At 35.2% G+C, this 21,027-nt stretch overlaps 1 long non-coding RNA gene across 1 annotated transcript; it reads left to right on the forward strand.

Moving 5' to 3' along the window:
• Positions 1–9,736: 9,736 nt before the first annotated feature.
• LOC144447994 (uncharacterized) lies at positions 9,737–11,745 on the forward strand. The gene is made up of 4 exons (XR_013482076.1): positions 9,737–9,853; positions 9,956–10,060; positions 10,588–10,695; positions 11,587–11,745. It is a non-coding gene; the product is annotated as an uncharacterized LOC144447994 (long non-coding RNA).
• The last annotated feature ends 9,282 nt before the right edge of the window (positions 11,746–21,027 follow it).

Genomic DNA, 21,027 nt, shown 5'->3' on the forward strand with positions numbered 1-21,027 from the left:
TTTGAAGAAGGAAAAATAAATTTGATATGAATGATTGCAGGTACGTTTATGCAATGTTGTAACGGTACATTTAAAAGAGTGCCATCAATGTTCATAGTATGGCTATAAAATAATAAGATGATCAAAGCAATCTGGATGGGACGTCTGTATCACATCTATATTTTTACAAACTTAAGGAGTCACAATACAAGATATAATATTTCAGTTGATCAAAATAACATGTAATACAATGATGGTTACTAATTAGATACAGAGGTACATAAAGACACGTTTTTCCCGTTCATATTCAATTTCTGACGTGTGTACAAAGAACGCCTATTTTAATGACGTCACGTTTTAAAAATCAATCTTTAAATAACAGTATTATCTTAAACCTATTTATTTTTGTTATCCCCCCCCCCCTCATTTTATAGATGAATATTGGGTTGGAATTCACTACGATGGCAACCGGTGGGTGTATGAAGACGGCTCGCTTGTTGAAATAGATTTATGGAAGGATGGTGAACCTGATGATCCAACCCATAACTGTGCTGCTCTAGAGTAAGTTTAACGCAGTCACTTGGCCTGTTATGTGCTGAACATTACATGTATAAATAATACATAGTAGCGCAGTGCTTTTGCTAAGGGTGGTAATTAGGTAAAATTCACCGGGGTTCCCATGTCATTTTACCTGGGTTCCCATAGACTCTGTGGAGAAATACTAACATTTTGAACCCCTCTCATTCTTTCTTTAACCGGGTTCCCCAACTTTAGCTAAAACATTGTGGCATAACTAGACAGTTGGTTAAAAGGAAAACACCATTCCAGACAATAAAACGTATTTTCATAAACGTTGGATTCACGAAGGTTATATTTTATATCACATATAGGTCGTTTGTTACAAAGAAACAAATACTCTTTCCGCCAAAATTGTTCAGGCGCTAGGCACTGGTCTAGTGTTGTTTATGACACTTATCAGACATGTCTAAATCTATGCTTTCACAGCTGTATGTTAGCACGCCCTCAAACAGTTAACCTGATTGGTCTATACATTTTCGACTCTGTGCATGTGACGCGCTAACTTCAAACAAAAAGGATAGCTCATTTGTTTGTTTGTTTGTTTGTTTGTTTGTTTGTTTGTTAAGTTGTGTCAGTGTGAAAGTCTATATCGAACAACCTCTCAAACATTTTAAAAGCGAATTTCGGTGTCAGAATCGAAGCTTCCATGTTACAAAAATAGTTAACGTGGATAAGTATGACATTAATTGTGATTGGGCAATAATTTGTTGATGGATAATGACCGTTTGGGGGCGTGCTGACATGTGCACCTTGATCTGTCATTTTAATTTGATGTTTAGAATTTCAGATTGAGATATTAGAAAATGGTGAAACCGGAACAAACCGTAAATTGAAGTTTATATTTTATTGAATTGAATTCTTAACCTAACAGAGTATATTAATGTATTTTAATATCAGCGTGATGACATACAAGCTGGCGGATTTTTCCTGCGATGACCAAAAGGGGTATATATGTCAACATGTATGTAAGTATTTTGATCAAGTATGACTATATCTTACATATATTATGAATGTTCACATCTTGGGGACCTTAATGATATCACATTCCTCTGTACAAGTGTTTGTCTTACAATTCAGAATGGTTCAATACCATTACGATATGGTAGAGTATAGTACAGTACAGTGCTGTTCAGTACAGTAAAATAAAATACAGTACAGTACGATGTAGCACGGTGCGGTACAGTACAGTGTAGCAAAGTGTAGTACAGTACAGTACAGTACAGTAACATTCTGTATGATGTGGTACGATACGGTGCGGTACAGTACAGCACAGTACAGCACAGCAAAATACAATACAATATAATACAATACAATACAGTACAGTACAGTACAGTACTGTGCAATACAGTACAGTACAGTACAGTACAGTACAGTACAGTACAGTGCAATACAATACAGTACAGTACAGTACAGTACAGTACAGTACAGTACAGTGCAATACAATACAGTACAGTACAGTACAGTACAGTACAGTACAGTGCAATACAGTACAGTACAGTACAGTACAGTACAGTGCAATACAATACAGTACAGTACAGTACAGTACAGTACAGTACAGTACAGTGCAATACAGTACAGTACAGTACAGTACAGTACAGTGCAATACAATACAGTACAGTACAGTACAGTACAGTACAGTGCAATACAATACAGTACAGTACAGTACAGTACAGTACAGTGCCATATAATACAGTACAGTACAGTATAGTACAGTACAGTACAGTGCAATACAGTACAGTACAGTATAGTACAGTACAGTACAGTGCAATATAATACAGTACAGTACAGTACAGTACAGTACAGTACAAAACAATACAGTACAGTACAGTACAGTACAGTACAGTACAGTGCAATATAATACAGTACAGTACAGTATAGTACAGTACAGTACAGTGCAATACAATACAGTACAGTACAGTATAGTACAGTACAGTACAGTGCAATACAATACAGTACAGTAAAACACTACGGTACGGTGCAATACAGCACAGTGCAGTACATCACAGCACAGTACAGTAAAGTACAGTACAGTACAGTACAGTACAGTACAATGCAATTCCAAATAAAATATGACAAAATAAAACACTTCAATATAATACAATACAGTGTAACACAACGCAACGGAACGCAACACAACACAACACAGTACAATACAATATAATACAATATCATACAATACAATACAATACAATACAATACAATCCAGTGCATTTTGACTCAGAACAATGCAAAATATGATACAAAACATACGAAAACTATATGCAATACAATGCATTGCGCTGCAACACAAACAACATAGCATAGCTCAACACAACACAACACAACACAACACAACACAACACAACAAAACAAAACGCAACACAACACAACACAACACTACGTTAACATGGTATACAACACTACCTTGATACATGTTACTGTAATATCACAATGCAAATACACCTCAGACATACCAGCTTGTAGAAAAAAAATGTTTGAAAATATGCTTTGTTAATTTTATTTCTCATTCGAAACCAACTTATTTGCTATTCTTAACATTCTCAGCTAGTTGTTCTCCAGACTTTACTTGTGAAAATGGAAACTGTGTACTTGCAAGTTTTCAATGTGATTTGTACGATGATTGTGGCGACAACAGTGATGAAAAATACTGTAAGTGGTTCGGTAAAGTATTATATGCAAATGCATAGGTGTGCAAATGTATGCATGTATGCATGTATGAATGCATGCATGTATGTATGTATGTATGCATGCATGCATGCATGCATGCATGCATGTATGTATGTATGTATGTATGTATGTATGTATGTATGTATGTATGTATGTATGTATGTATGTATTGCTTCTTTTCTCCATTTTTTTACAATATGATAACTGTTCATGGCGCTTTTGTTACTTCGTTATGTGATTATACCTACCCAATTTATTTTAAAAGTTTTGGAAAAATAATGACTTGAAATGTTTTGACTCATATTCCGAGGGGTATAGAACCAATATCAAATATTTGTGACGAAGAACGACTTCAGTAGAAAAACAACAACATTTTTTTTCCGTGAATGTTTACCGCCTGTCATGTGTATGGTGTAATGTGGCATGTCCAGTTTACAAATTATATACTAGTAACTGTATACTTTGTTTTCATAACCACCAGTCCTATGTAATTATCTATTCACGAGGTAAATCCAACCCCAATATGCAAATGTACCAAGGGGTAGATTCTATTATGGTATTATTGGATGTAGTTTAAAATTCTTCAAGCGTTTTATTTATTTTAACGATGAAACTTCCATTTCACAGGCTCTTTATCTCCTTATCAATAATATAATTATAATAACATTATTATTTATCAGTAGCATGCTTATCGATCTCATCACATTAGTTCGACCTAAAAAGACAAATATAATTATATTATTGTAAGATACCATCAGTACTCTTTTAAGCAGATCTGTTTTATTTGTTCTAGGCAACTGTTATCCGGACTTTGACTGTGGCGATAGTTGCATTGCCGCAGACATGGTCTGTGATTCCAACGATGATTGCTTAAATATGAAAGATGAGGCCCTCTGCTATTGTAAGTTGAATATTTCTGATTTAAAAATTGTTCAAAAGATGTGTGTATGTATGTATATTTACACACATATGCATATATATATATACATATATATGTGTAAACATACACAAGTGTCTCACTGCAGAGAACAGTGCTAGATGCAATGTTAGTAGCAGAGCATTATATAGACTTAATTCAAAAGAATAAGGATGTTATGTAAATGTAGATGTAAATGTTTGTGTATACATTGATAAGATTGAAGCAATGAATCCCTGTGAAGACGATATGCTCAGGATGATGGAAAACTTAACATTCAGAAGTGTGAACAACAGTTTCCAAAGTAAACTCAACACAACACAACGTTAACATGGTATACGACACTACCTTGATACATGTTACTGTAATATCACAATGCAAATACACCTCAGACATAGCAGCTTGGAGAAAAATAAATGTTTGAAAATATGCTTTGTTAATTTAATTCTCATTCGAAAACGACTTATTCGCTATACAAAACTATATATATATATATATATATATATATATATATATATATATATATATATATATATATATATATATATATATATATATATATATATATATATATTTATTTATGTCGATCTTGACAATCTCAATTTTATTACTCGCCTGATGATGATCACTGAGGAAGCGTGAAACTCTGAGTAACGATGTATAATATAATATCCTTATTCTTTTGATTTAAGTCTATATAGAGAGATCACAGACCGCGTCATCGATGACTTGGCAACACTATCAACATCCAATGAGAATACCATATGTACATTTATAGATCGTCTGTACACATGCAACCCTGAAAATAAGTTCACTGCTGAAATCAGCAAAACCTCGGTATCCTTCTTAGACGTACAAGTCCATCTCCAGAATCACCGACTTGAAACTGACCTGTACAGCAAACCCACTTCATCTCATCGTTACCTACCACCTACAAACTGTCACCCTCCCCACACCTTTAAATCCATCGTCTACTCGGGGGCAATTCGTATTCGACGGATATGCAGCAAGCCTGAATAAACGATTGACAGAATTTGCTGGTTATCTAAGACCAGATTTAAACTGAATGCCTCCCGTAAGGGAATCACTAATTATGCAAATAACTCATTAAACTAAAAAACTATGGTAACACGCTTTGTTTTTTGGACAAGCATGCTTCTTAGGTTAATGTATGTAAGAGTGTATGATACTGCTTAATGCAGTCTTAAAATCATTAATTATGCAAATTATTCATTAACACTGTAAGGTACATCAACTAACTTTATAGGACATACACAATTTGTTATGGTTAATGTATGTACTGAATTGTATTGAAATTGAAGCATGCAGTCGCAAGATATAGCCTAATTACCAGGAATAATTAATTATGCAAATTATTCATTAACAATGCAAGGTACACCAACAAGCTTTACAGAACATATGCGATTGTTATGGTTAACGAGTGTACTGAATTATATTGGAATTGAAGTATGTATTCTTAAGATATAGCCTAATTACCGAAAATCATTAATTATGCAAATTATTCATTAACACTGTACAGTGCATCAACAAACTTGATAGGACATATGTGTTTTCTTATGGTTAACGTATGTACTAAATTATGTTGAATTTGAAGTAAGTATTCTTAATATATAGCCTAATTACCAAAAATAATTAATTATGCAAATTGTTCATTAACGCTGTAAGATACATCAACGAATTTTATAGGACAAATGTATGTTGTTATGTTTAACAAATACACTAAATTATATTGAAATTGAAGTATGCAGTCCTAAGATATTACGTAATTATTTGATCTCATTAATATGCAAATTTCTCTAATTAAACATTAACAGATCTGGCTCAAAACCTAATCAAGTCTAGCTATTACCCTAAAGATTATATATTCTAAATTTCATTACAATTGAGCCAGCCGATTTTTAGAAAATGATGACACAGACAGACAGACAGACAGACAGAAAGACAGACGGACAGACACACAGACATTCCCCTTTTAATACCTCCCGTACCCTTACGGGAGGTAAAAATAAGGCTATAATAAAAACGAAACTATCAATCAACAGATCACCCGTGCCTCCATTCAACCGCTCTCAGCTTTGCTACAATACCACCCAAAAACATCAACTGTTCATATTCCCTAGGTTACCACTAATGATCCCCGTCAATCAAATCTTAGGAAAGTTAGCGCAGAAAACCAACTTCTTCTCAATACCTCATCGAGAATGATTAAGGTCATACCATAACCACCCATCATCACATACCGTAAACCAGCCACGGTTGGTGCAATTTGACATTAGAACAAACTTAAACAATGCCAAATCCGACCAGACAATGTTGGGATGCAAACCTTGTAAATCTGCAAGATGTAATTGTTGCTCTATTTTACAACATACCAAAGAATTCAAAGCCACGGTCACTAAACTGGTAAAATATTCCATGACGTAAACTGCAAATCCCAGTACTGTAATCTACGCCCTCACCTGCTGGACATGCAACATACAGTATATCGGGAAAACTACACAACCATTCCACAAACGCCTTAATGGTCATCGTTCCAATATCAGGACAAACAAAAACAGACTGGTCTCCATACGTAATACCGCATTTCAGGACACCGGGACATTCTCTACAAGACAACGCTCTTACAGCTTCAATACTATGCCTTATTTGAGGTTTTGATATAGACACTACTAAACAATTAGAAAGTCTACGGATTAATAGAGCTGGAACCTTACATCCCCACGGACGTAATGACTATGAATCATCTGGCATACAAAACTGACCATATTCTTTATTTACCTTTTAATTTATTCTACGTTTACCTTTGATCACGACTGTATTTTCTCGGTTTTTGTTCGGACATGCGTAGTTCATTTGCTAGTAATCGTGTGTTTGTCATAGCTTGAAAAAGGTGAGCTAGACGCACCGAAACGTCGATTATTAGTATTTATTTTTGAATAGGAAGGCCGACTGTGAACACTACTACCTATATATATATATATATATATATATATATATATATATATATATATATATATATATATATATATATATATAATTTCATTCTTCTTTCATTTTTATATATATATATATATATATATATATATATATATATATATATATATATATATATATATATATATATATGTATATATATATATATAACTCGGTGAGTATCAATCTGCTAAGACAATGCTCTATACCGCAGTGGCAGAGCGTAATACTAATAGTTTATATATATATATATATATATATATATATATATATATATAGAAAGTCAGTGGTAAGATTTATCCGTAGCACAGTGCTCGATACGTCTGCACGCAGAGCGGAGTATATGTTGAGGGTAGAAGAAAATCAAGTCGGTTTTTCGTCTCTACAAGCCTGTTTCGTGAGTAAATTACTCGTCAGGAGATGTTGATGTACTGAATATACCTCGTATAAATCGTGTGGTGTAAGGCGGTTTTTACCTAGGGTGTTGAGTGGTGCTTTTGTTTGTACAAAAGGTGTCAATTATGTGTGCGATGGGTCAGGTGTTACACAACAATGTATTATTTCGATGATGACAAGAGGATACAAGTTCATTTCGTTTATTTAATGTAGATAGTTCGGGTCGGCAGATAATAAAGAACTTTTCTTTGAGGCATAAATTGCACTTCTTGCTTGCGCTATTGTAGGTTGGGTGGGATGAAAGTGGTCGCCAGGAAATGGAGTGGTCGATGTTTTTATCCTTGAGGGTCCAGATATGTTTGCTGTATATGTAGTGTAGTGTGTATTTGTATCCGCTCTCATTGAGTGCTTTTTGGTATGGAGGTGCGGCTTGGTCGAAAGATGCTTTGTTCGAAGAGAGTAATGATAGGCGTTTGTTAATACCAGTGGGTATGCTCTTTGTCGTGGTTTGTGGGTGGTTGCTATCTCGATGTACATATTGCAGGATGGTGTCGGGCTTTGTGTAGGGCCGGTACGTACCGTTGGTCAAGTTGAGGGCGACATCTAAAAAGGTTGATTATCTGTTTGTTGGCTTCTATTGTTATGCGTAATCCGTTGAGGTGGAAAATGCGGCATATGTTTTTCTTGATGTTTTCTGTGTCTCTTGGTGATGCGTTCGAAACGGCTAATCCGTCATCTCTGTACAGCCCTATGTTGATATCAGGGCCTTGTAGTTGGGAGAGGAGGAAGCTTCCTACCAGCTCGCATGTTTCGGCACCATCATAACTGCCCATTGTAACGTCGGCTGTGATGTTGTCATAGTCTGAGGCAAAGGTCAGTGCTCTGTTGAGGAGGTCTTGGCTGATTGATGGGTAGAATTCTACAACATCGAAGCTGATGAAGCCGACTACGAGCCGACCACGACCTCTAGACGAAGAAACAGACAACGGAAAGACATATTATGGTACAACCCCCCCCCCCCCCCCCCCCCCATTCAGCAAAAATGTTAGCACCAACATCGGACACAGATTCCTCAGCCTTATAGGCAAACACTTCCACAAAGATCATAAACTCAGAAAAATCTTCAACCGCAACACCGTTAAAATCAGTTACAGCTGCATGAATAACATCAAGCACGTCATCAACAACCACAACAAACGCATCCTTATTTCACACGAACGCACCAACACCACCGTAAACAGCACCAATGCCAGTAAAACATGAAACTGTCGGCAAAAGAAAACATGCCCGCTCAACGAAAACTGTCTACAGCAATCCGTCATCTACCAAGCAGCCATCACACGCAAGGACAACGACATTACAGAAACATACATTGGGCTTACAGAAAACGAGTTTAAGACAAGGTACAGAAACCACACAGCATCATTCCGACACACTAAACATAGGAACTCTACGGAACTCAGCAAACATATCTGGATCCTCAAGGATAAAAACATCGACCACTCCATTTCCTGGCGACCACTTTCATCCCACCCAACCTACAATAGCGCAAGCAAGAAGTGCAATTTATGCCTCAAAGAAAAGTTCTTTATTATCTGCCGACCCGAACTATCTACATTAAATAAACGAAATGAACTTGTATCCTCTTGTCATCATCGAAATAATACATTAATTTTGTACATGTTACCTGACCCATCGCACACATAATTGACACCTTTTGTACAAACAAAAGCACCACTCAACACCACACGATTTATACGAGGTATATTCAGTACATCAACATCTCCTGACGAGTGATTTACTCACGAAACAGGCTTGTAGAGACGAACAACCGACTTGATTTTCTTCTACCCTCAAAATATATATACTCGGTGAGTATCAATCTACTAAGACAGTGCTCTATACCGCAGTGGCAGTGCGCAATAGTTTTGGTATGTAGTGTCACGCATTGCGCGATCATTAGACAACGTTGTCTGATGATCGCGCAATGCGTGAAACTCTGTGTTACAACCAAGAAAGAGTTCCAGTACTACCAAAACTATATATATATATATATATATATATATATATAATATATCTGTACATACATACATACATACATACATACATACATACATACATACATACATACATACATACATATTAATGTAATAGTTGTGTATACATATTAAGGTTTCTGAGACTCGCTTTACTATGCTTTTTTAGCTTTTCCGTTCAGTGACTGTTACCCCTCCTTTCAATGTGGATCGGGAGAGTGCATTGACTCTGATTGGGTGTGTGACAACCTAAGTGACTGTACCGACGATAGTGATGAGTCTGAATGTAAGTAATCCATATTTTGTCTTTAATTTTGAATATGTTCAATGTCCGGTTGGTTTGCTAATGTGATAATAACATCTCAGCATATGTCATATATTTACGTAGGCAGGTGTCTGGGATATTTATGCCCAGACGGACCGTGTGCTCCGCCCATGTGGATTTGTGATGGCCGAGAAGATTGTACAGATGGCAGTGATGAAATCAATTGTGGTAATTTCTAATATTAAAAACTTACCTTTAAATATTTAGTTTAGACTGCTTAAGTGGTATCGATGATATCGATGATGTTGTTATTGCATGCTGTTATTGTCATCATCATCACCATATATGGAAAACCAATCGCCGACAATTCAAAATTCCATAGATTCGAAAAAGCTTAACAAAGTTGTTGTCATAGTCGATGATGTTATTATTGTTGTTGTTGTTGTTGTTGTTGTTGTTGTTGTTGTTGTTGTTGTTGTTGTTGTTGTTGTTGTTATTATTATTATTATTATTATTATTATTATTATTATTATTATTATTATTATTATTATTGTTGTTGTTGTTATTATTATTATTATTATTATTATTATTATTATTGTTGTTGTTGTTGTTGTTGTTGTTGGTGGTGGTGGTGGTGGTGGTGGTGGTGGCGGTGTTGGTGATGATGATGATGATGATGATGATGATGATGATGATGATGATGGTTGCAGTTTACATGTGAATTGTGTAGTATACATATTTCTTTTCTTCTCTAGCCGAAATATGTCCAAGTTTCCTGTGTAACACCAATGAGTGCCTACCAGACGAGTGGGTATGTGATGGTTCAAATGACTGTCAAGACGCATCAGACGAATCAAACTGTTGTAAGTTAGAATTGTCTACATTTATAATAATAATAATAATGATAATAATAATTCACAAAAAGACTCAAAATAAAGTGAAGTGGCTGAACCAAAGAACTTAATTGTGTAAAAAGTTGCTTTGCTGTAATTTTTTTTTAGATTATGGGTAGGTACAGTGAAAGCCGTTTAATCTGACCCCTGTATGCTTAATCGTATCATTTTTCATCAATTTGAAACAATTGAACGTAGAACGATGCTCTACATATGGAATATACAATACCAGGGACATTATATACCCTACACGAGCCACGTTGAACAAAAATATGGAATATATACCCTGCTCGTTCTACGTCACAACAATGTGTGTGTATGTTACGACAACACGTGTCTACGTCACTGGTTCTACTGCGATCGAAAAATGAGCCAAAACATTCAAAATTGCTATCACTTTAATCGATTTTTCTTTGATATTACTGGCGCTGGTATAATTATAATATACTCGTCTGCACGTATCATGATCATATATTACCACTGTTTGATATGTACTTGAGTGTTACATATTGTATGGGAAAGTGTACGAAAATGAAGTCTGGTAAGAATGCCGCTGCATGTGATTATGTGAAAGGTTGTCTTTCCAGAACATTGACCAACAGACTGGAAATCACTACCAAATGATGACCTAACTAATCAACAAACAAAACAACGATGCAAATGACATAACACAACACAACACAACACGACACGACACGACATGACACGACACGACACAACACAACACAACACAACACAACACAACACAACACAACACAAGCAAGCAAGCAAGCAAAAACGAAAATAATCAAAGCAAATGTCAAGTTGCTGAACGAATCTTACAGAGTCAGAGAGGCTACACTTTCGTATATTCTCTTGCAGAAATCCAAATCCTACCAACTGTAGAAGAGCAAGAAGTTTGTGTACCATACTTTCCGTCGAGCCTACAAATATGGTGTTACCTTACTTACACCGGACTGCTTATTACCTAATCATCATCTCCAATGGAAAAATAGCTTTCTATTTTTTGGTTATTTGCTATGTAAATAAAAGGCAGATAACAGTAGCGACTTCAATTATTTAATTTATTTCCCGTGTCTTATACAGTGTAGCCTAAATCGGAACCAGTCTTGCTATCATTGCCACAGTGTTCTCTAAGTTTGTACATAAACCACCCATGTTCTCAGTTCATTCAAACATAATTTTCTACAAAATAAATGTTATTGTTTTTTGTATGATAGCCTTAGTACGCCAGTGTTTGTCATGATTTTGTCATCTTCATTACTTAGTGACATTCCATAAGTCTACAATTTTGAGGTAGTCGTTCAAGTGAAGGAACAACACTTTAAAAGTAAAATAAAGAAGTATATTATCCTCATACATGGTTCATAGGCTCCTGGAAATCCCTAAAAACTTCGACTGACTTCTGAAAACTTTCAGAAAATCTGTTGACTGAATGATTGCTGGTATAACGTGATGAGTAGCGAGATATGTGGGAAAATGTGAGAAATGTATTACAAACCAAGTGTGTTGATATATATATATATAATATATATATATATATATATATATATATATATATATATATATATATATATATATATATATATATATATATTATATAACTTGGTGAGTATCAATCTGCTAAGACAGTGCTCTATACCGCAGTGGCAGAGCGTAATAGTTTTGGTAGTACTGGAACTCTTTCTTGGTTGTAACTCGGAGTTTCACGCATAGTGCGATCATCAGACACTCTGAGGCCTACTCTCTGGGTGTGCTGTATATATAGAGTGTAGACAATAGAAATACCATCACTATTGTCTGTGTCGGTGTGTGTGACGTATATATATATATATATTATATATATATATATATATATATATATATATATATATATATATATATATATATATACATACATACGTACGTACATACATACATACATACATACATACATACATACATACATACATACATACATACATACACACATACATACACACACACATAAAAAAGGAGACGAGTATGATATTACATTATGGATCTACGGTGTACGGACCGTTTCATCAGAAGGATCTTAAGGCGTAATATTGCAGTCGTTGACTTTAATGCTGCTTTATGTCTTTATACTTTATGAGTTTATGTACAGTACATAGGTGAACACCTAAGTGTTGTACATAAACTCATGATCAGACCACGTTAGTAGTCTGAGACATAAAGCAGTTCAAATTCAAACTAGTAGATGTTCTAAGGTCCTTCGGGAGACTATTCCAGGTTAAGTTTAACTCCATTAAAAACAAAACTTTTGTTAAAAATCTGTGTAGAATGTTTAGGTATGTACAAATTCATTCCTAGATGTTGATCTCGTACGATAACTATGTACACTCTCAACAGGTTTGAATATATTTAGATAGTCTGGCGCTAAATCATTTAATACTTTATACATTAAAACTGACTGATTATAAGCAACCTTTTGGCTAAAAGTAAGTAACTTCAAATGAGTTATAAAGAGGTTCACTCGGTGTATTATAAGCAGAATCTGTCAGAGTTCTTGCTACATGTTTTTGTAGTCTTTCTATCTAAGATAAAATAATTATAAAAAGTCAATCTACTTTTCATTGTTAAAAATGGTTTTATCCGTTTGAACTGTAAAAGCTTAAAATCTACCTTCCTAGTCAAAGAGCTGATCTGTTTTTCCCAATTCTCGCTATCTGCAATACAATTATATGCATCGCTAAGGAGTCAAATGGAACGCAGTCTCGCGACCGCGCTTGCATTTGTCGACACCTACACTTCTGGTCGCCTATGTCAATACACGTGAATGTTTCTTCCAAACAGGTTAATTTGTAACAAATAACATAAACGCAAGTTTTAAGCTCAAATAATTATGGAGGTGGGAAATTTAAATATGTACAGTATCTTTCCAGAGCAAATTTACAAGAGATGTCTACAACTGAAAATGGGAAAGAAACATTCCTGTGTATTAGCATAGCCGACCGGAAGTGTAGTGCGACATCGTTCCATTTGACTCCACGGTGATGTGTAGAATTGTATTGCAGGTAGCGAGAATTAAGGTCACCAATGGTTATGCCCAATAGTTGTAGTGTATCGCGATCGTGTGACACACATTTCAGGTGGTCATGTCCATACATACTTTTAATACAGTGTTGCATAATACATTAGGTAATGTTAGTTGTTGCTGTTGCTTAATGTTCAAATACGTGCCATCTTTTAAAATATGAAATAATAGCTGTATTTTGTGCATTGTTGCCCGACCTTTTATCTCTCAAAGAAATGTCACAAGTGATTTAAGTTGGTAACAAGATAAGATACGTATTTGTGGTTACTAGCATGAAACTCTGAGCCTAACGTTAACTATGTAACCAGGGTGTTTGTCGTCAAACGCCCAAGATTATCCTTCATCGGTAAGATCTACAATTTTAATGTGACAACATTAATTGAATGATCGCTTATTCTCGTGTCATATTTGAAAGTGAATAAAGACTAACTGTATAGTGGAGTTGTACATTATAACTACATCATAACTCAAAGGATCTTGTTTCTAACAAGTGTTTGGAATGGCCTCAATGTAATGCTTACTCGTGCAAAGCAAACAAATAATGTATACATATGTTTAATATAAAGGATATGTTGTTATTGTAATTCAGTCAATTTAGTAGTGGCCATTAGTATTTCTTCTGAAACACAACGGTTCAGTGAATGGATGGATGGCGAGAAGAGAAACAAATTAACATTAAATACATAATTTTTTTCCATATTTTATAATATCCTTATTATATACTTTGTACAGTTCCAGATATTCTTAATTCCAGATTTATTGGATATAATTACCCAGGAATGGAACTAATAATAATTAGAGACACTATTAACTTATAGGAAACACGTTGAAGGAAGTCCTTACGGTCGAAAATCTGAAACAGGCAAAGAATGACAGTATGAGTGGTTTGAAATCTTTATTTCATTCTACTGGGGTGACGTAAGAAAATATATAAGAAAGATGTTATCTGAGAGTTGCTTTAACTTATTCTTGAAGGGTAGATTTACGTTTGAGCGATAACAATAAACGATAATAATTCACGTTTGTGGTTATTTGTACCCCCCAAAATGAAACGTAATTATTTCCTTCAGATTCATGATGATATCTTGAATGGGTGGGAAATGCCCTACACCATTACTTACCTAAGAGAATTTGCCTGAGAACCTTAAAAGCTTACAATATGCGATTTCACTATTGAATAATCTTAGTTCGTTTGCATACATTATGTTATTTTAAGGTAGGTCCTCTCTGTACATCTAATTAGTCGTCAAAAAACTAAGCTGGTGTACGTGTGATGAAAGCAGGCACTCTTTCACACCGCAACCACATTTATAGTAAGTAAGTAAGTGAGTGAGTGAGTGAGTGAGTGAGTGAGTGAGTGAGTGAGTGAGAAAGTGAGTGAGTAAATAAGTAAGTGAGAGAGGGGGTGAGAGGGCGAGTGAGTTGGCAAGCAAACAAGCAAACAAACACGTAATTTACCTTTCTTACTCACGTTATAACGCATAAGCAAGTCGTTCAAAGGTTGAACGTGTTTAGCAATGGAAATTCCATAGCTACAAATAAAATCCATCTATGTCGGTAATGGAACACATTATTCTCATGAGGATCGTCCATCAAGAGAGATCGAAGACACAGTGCTAAAAACTATGAACTGATTGTGTGTTATAATCTATATGTAAGATAATCGAACTACCATGCTGATGAATTTGTTGCAATTGGGCTATTTAATTTTCTTTTGTTTGAAAGAGTGGTAAAGGACTTTTCTTTCTTTTTTTAAATGAATGCAAAGCTCTAAGGTCACATACAATTAAACTGCAGTGCTATATGTGCATGAATTATATCCTGTGTGGTACTTGTAATTGAGTGGTCGTGTGAACCTAGCATGTTAAGTAGCATAACCTACGACTCCGTACATTTTCGTATTCATTCATTCACCCTTACACCAATATGATGAACAATAATCAAAGGGATGTTACACATGCAAGCATTATGCTATCAACAGCCCCTGTTATATGTAATACTTATGCGCTCATCACAGGATGGTTACAGCCTCTTTCAATCCGCATAATGAAAAGATTACTGTCATTCACTTGTGTACTATCTATACTACAAGATGATGTCGCAAGTTTTCTTCATTTGACTGTACGTTCAACCTCATTTAGTGTCTACACTATCTCGATTACTGGGCTATCAACCTCTTGAATGTAGTATAGTGCACCTCGCATAATAACTGTACGTACGTTGCGCCCATTTTAGTTTGCTGATGGTGTCATTTCAAAACCTGCAGCTGTACACAGGTCAACTCATCATTTTTGAAGGTTTGTGATGATTTGCGTACGATGTATTTTAGTCGAAAACAATGTACCGGTTACAGGCTATTAATTCAGAACCTATACAATGTTTTGGAATCGGTTCAGAGAGTAAAGTTGATAACCAATGCGCACATCAAACTTGACAAACAGTTACCAACATATATTATACACAATACGTATAACACATTTGCTAACATGATCTGCAAATGGACGAATTTTCTTTCAGTACTGATCAGTTCTTGCCGTTGGCAAGGAGTATCTTATTAAGTATCCACAATTACTGAAAAGATAAAAAGTCTGTGGAAGGCCTACCTAAGGCATATATCCAGCATATTGAATCAAGACATAACAGACTACTTCTTAACCAGAACAAAAGCGATAATCCACACTACAAGGCAATATATTAATCCTCTATGTGGAAATGACATCAGAGTCGTCACATCATGTGGGTAGTTTTATTTTTCGTGAGAACAGCGAGCGCAACGGTTCCAATGGAGTTGTTCGACAGTCAAGATCAAATGGAGGTTTATTGATATAGAAAACACCTCTTTTGTTTAATTCAGGCTGCGTAAAAACGTCAAAGTTGAAAAATTGTTTTCTGTGCTGTATTCTTGAACTGCTATGAACAGGGTTTCTCCAACTATGACATCAATGGACCAGGTAAGTTTACACTTGTTTAAGTTAATAACTAGAGAGACAAAATATTTATTTTCCACCCTGTATACCTTAATATTATATATCATTACATATGTACCAGAGATTATTTGCACCGGTGCACGCGCATACTAGTGGTAAGCTTATTTCAGTGCAATAAACCAAAATCATTATTGCATAAAAGTTGTTGTTTCGGATAAACATATGTACTAATAACAGAATTCCAATGTGAGTACTCGGGGATGTTTGCATTCATGGTTGCAGTGTTTTCTATTGCACTTTCACTCGCTACGCCCAGGAAATTACGACCGCAGAGAACGCTGCCATACCTCTTGCAAATACCCAGAGTAAGTTAACCTTCATCCGTGCCGTGACCCGCGCGTCCATTGGTGTTCTGTCGTGTAATCATCCATTATCATAATTAGTCAAACAATTTTTGTTCAATTTTAAACAAATACAATCATGAGAGAACTCCTGAAAGAGTTTACTATTTGCATTCCGACTTGCTGTACTAGTAAACATTTCTGATATATATATATATATATAGAGAGAGAGAGAGAGAGAGAGAGAGAGAGAGAGAGAGAGAGAGAGAGAGAGAGAGAGAGAGAGAGAGAGAGAGAGAGAGAGAGAGAGAGAGAGAGAGAGAGAGTTTCATTCTTCGTTCGCCAAGTAGAGTGCTCAATCAGCTTGGAAAGCATATCATACATCAATGAAAGAAGACAATTTTATGTATGTATATATATATATGTATGTATATATATATATACATATATATATTAGTATCACGTTTGGTGAACTTAACACTAAACGCCGTAGTAAATGTTCAGCTAACTACACACTACATCAATTTACAACAAACTCGGTCCTAGTCGGAAGAATAGCATACCGAATGAAGTTTACGATGAAACTGGTGGTCACAAATTAAATGACCGTCATGATATTATGAATATGTGGTTTAACGATGTCTCTTCGTTGTACCAAGAAATTGATTCTGTAAATTTTGTTAATGTATTCTACGAACGAATGTTAGGACATAAGAGAATTCTGGAAGACCGTATGGATGATCCTTTATTTGAGAGTAATGTTTATTTGAATGGGAATTTTAGTTTAGAGGAAATCCGTAGACTTGTTTTCAGGTCCAGGAAAGGAAAATCGGTTGGTGTAGATAGCATTCCATATGGTGTCCTACAAAATGAGACTTCTGTTATAGTACTGCAATATCTCTTTCAAATCTGTTTTGACTCTAGGTAGGATTCCTTCTGTTTGGAGGAAGGCAATTATCGTTCCCCTTCCCAAAAATGCAACCGATGATCCTCGCCTTCCCTTGGATTACAGGGGAATAAGCTTATAATCAGTTGTTGCGAAGCTGTACAGAGCGTTACTTAATACTAGGGTGGTGAATTTCCTTGAACAGGAAAATGTTCTAACTTGTAGATGAGCAGAATGGTTTTCGTAAAGGTAGATCTTGTGAAGATCATATTTTTACACTTGCCTCCATTATCAGAAATCGTTTGTCGTATAGCCTTTCTACCTTTGCCACATTTATTGATTTGAAGAAGACATTTGACTTTGTAGATAGACAAATTTTGTACAAATTGTTGGTTTCAGGTATTGGTGGTAAAATGTATATAAGCATTGTGACAATATATACAGACACATCTGCCTGCGTTAAAGTAAATGATGTATACACAAACTGATTTACAACCAATACTGAAGTTAGGCAGGGCGATAATCTATCTCCGACCTTATTTGCATTTTTCATTAATGATTTAGCAGCTGAATTGAAATCCCTCCAGAAAGGAATTGTCATAGATAGTTATAATGTTGTCTTACTTTTATATGCTGATGATATTGTTATAATTGCCGATAATGAAGCAGATTTGCAAGCCATGCTTGATCATCTTAACAGTTGGTGTTTAAAATGGAGGCTTTTAGTCAATTGCAATAAGTCCAAAGTTGTGCATTTTTGGAGTAAGCATTGCACAAGAAGCAATTTTCATTTTCACTTTCACATGACCTGGAATATGTTGAGAATTACAAATACCTAGGAGTTGTTTTAAATGAGTTTATGGATTTTTCCGTTATCTCTGAATTCCAAGCGCAAACAGCCGGCAGAGCATTAGGTGTCTTATGCTCAAACTTTAAAGTCTTGAAAAATATTGGCTTTGAAACGTTCAGTAAATTGTTTGAAGCTTATTCCAATTCTTGATTGCTGGTCTTCGGTATGGGGTTATGGAAAACATGACAATTGTGATTCAGTTCAGAACAGAGCACTAAGATTTTTTCTTGGGGTTCATAGGTTCACACCAATACATGCTATTACGGGTGACACGGGTTGGGCACCTTGTAGAACTCGTAGACATCTAAATATGATTAAACTTTGGAATAGATTACTTTCTATGGACGAGAATAGATTAACAAAAATAATCTTTTGTTGGGATTATACCTTAAACAGACAGAATTGGTCATCTGAGTTATGTAATATTTTTAGAATATTTAATCTCGATTTTGACGGTCAATTGTATGTTAATTCCGAGGTTGTTTAGGGTCAATTAATGTCAAACTTCCAATCAGAATGGAGCGAGAAAATGAGACAGAAAACAAAACTGCGTACGTACAGACAGTTTAAAGGAGGGTATACAATTGAAAAATATGTGTTGTTAAATCTGTCATGTTAAATCTCTCCGTATCGAGAAACTGGTGAACCAGTTGAAAGGAGAGTGTGTGAGCTTTGTGATGATACAGATATTGTAGAAGATGAAAGTCATTTCCTCTTTCACTGTAAATTTTATTCAGATCTTCGAGCTTTGTATTTTGATTTCTTTGACGTCGCGACCTACAATGTTCTTCCTATTGGTGATAAGTTTAAGCTATTACTTCAGGATGATGTGAAAGCTACCGCCAAATTTATTGAAGCGCCATTTCTTAAACGCTAAAACTGTTTTACAGGTTAAGTTGTGTTATTTGAATTTCTGTACTTCGCTGTTTGACTACCTATTGTTATGTAAATTACTGTTGAGGTGACTTATAAGTCCACTCGTTGGGCTGGGATGTGTTATCATTTATTGATTTTTGTCAATGTAAACTTTTCAGGTAAACCTCATGTCACTATAATAAACAATTATACTATACTATACTCATACCGGATCACACGATCACCCATTAATAGATCAACAGACATATAGATTTATAGTTCGCCTGTTACCTCTCTGAAATGGTATTCTTTACTTATCTGGTCTCTACAATCCAAACTCTTACTGTAAGAAAGTGTCTTACATAATTATATATTATTAAACAATGACGTCATATAATATATTCTATACGACTGAATGTAAGTAAACGATGACGTCATCGGTAATAATTACTTACAATCGGATCGTCCAAAACACTGACTTTTTGTCGATTTTTGTATCAAAATCATTTCTTTTCACTTTTATGATATTTCATCTAAATGCTTGTCGTGAGTTTTGCCAGTTTTCTTCGTTTAGTAATGATATATCAATGTAAACTAAATCAAAACTGATAAAGTTACAGACTGTATTCCTTAAATCAAATCATTTGCAGCAAAACGTTGGCAGAAGTAAATATTTAAGTAAAGTTTCATATTTGTTTTGCATAATTTAATCTTCCTATTTCGTATATTTCTGTTTCTTTGTAAGTGTCGTTCAATCTTGGTTTTTATGTAACTAATAAATTCATTGAAATAAAATATGTGAACGGTCGATAGGATAACTGGCTATTGCGTCACAAATATATTGAGCATAAATGCATATAAATCAAGTGAAAAATAATCACATAAAGTCTTGATTAAACTAGTCAATTATACTGTTAACGTCGTTACATGCCTTCTGCGGCATTAACATTGTCTTCTAGCATTGTTAGAACAGTTGATTGCATAGTTAACTGTTTTCATTGGCAATTTACTGTACATAACTATGTTACATTATATACACGTTAAATTTTAAGTTATATGATACTAATACTAAGTTTGAGACCAGATAAATATCAAGTTATGGTGAAGTATATATGCCTCAGTAAGTAGAATAGTGCACGTGCGTTTTAAGTACTATGCAGCGTCAACTACCCCCCAAACCTTGTCAACTCACCTTATGCCCCGATTTAACGTGTAGGAATATTGCCCTAACGTGCTACACTATTTAGCCTGGCTACTTGAGCTTTGTTGTATCGTTAAAAGTTGTTGTTCCATGCTTGGGACTACCTGGATAATCGCACCTTAGAGAGATTCGGTAACGTCGTAGCCATAATAAGGCCCAAAACAACACATGTGTGTCATGACAA

Source organism: Glandiceps talaboti, chromosome 17 (assembly GCF_964340395.1).
Source record: "Glandiceps talaboti chromosome 17, keGlaTala1.1, whole genome shotgun sequence".
Classification (NCBI taxonomy): Eukaryota; Metazoa; Hemichordata; class Enteropneusta; family Spengelidae; genus Glandiceps; species Glandiceps talaboti.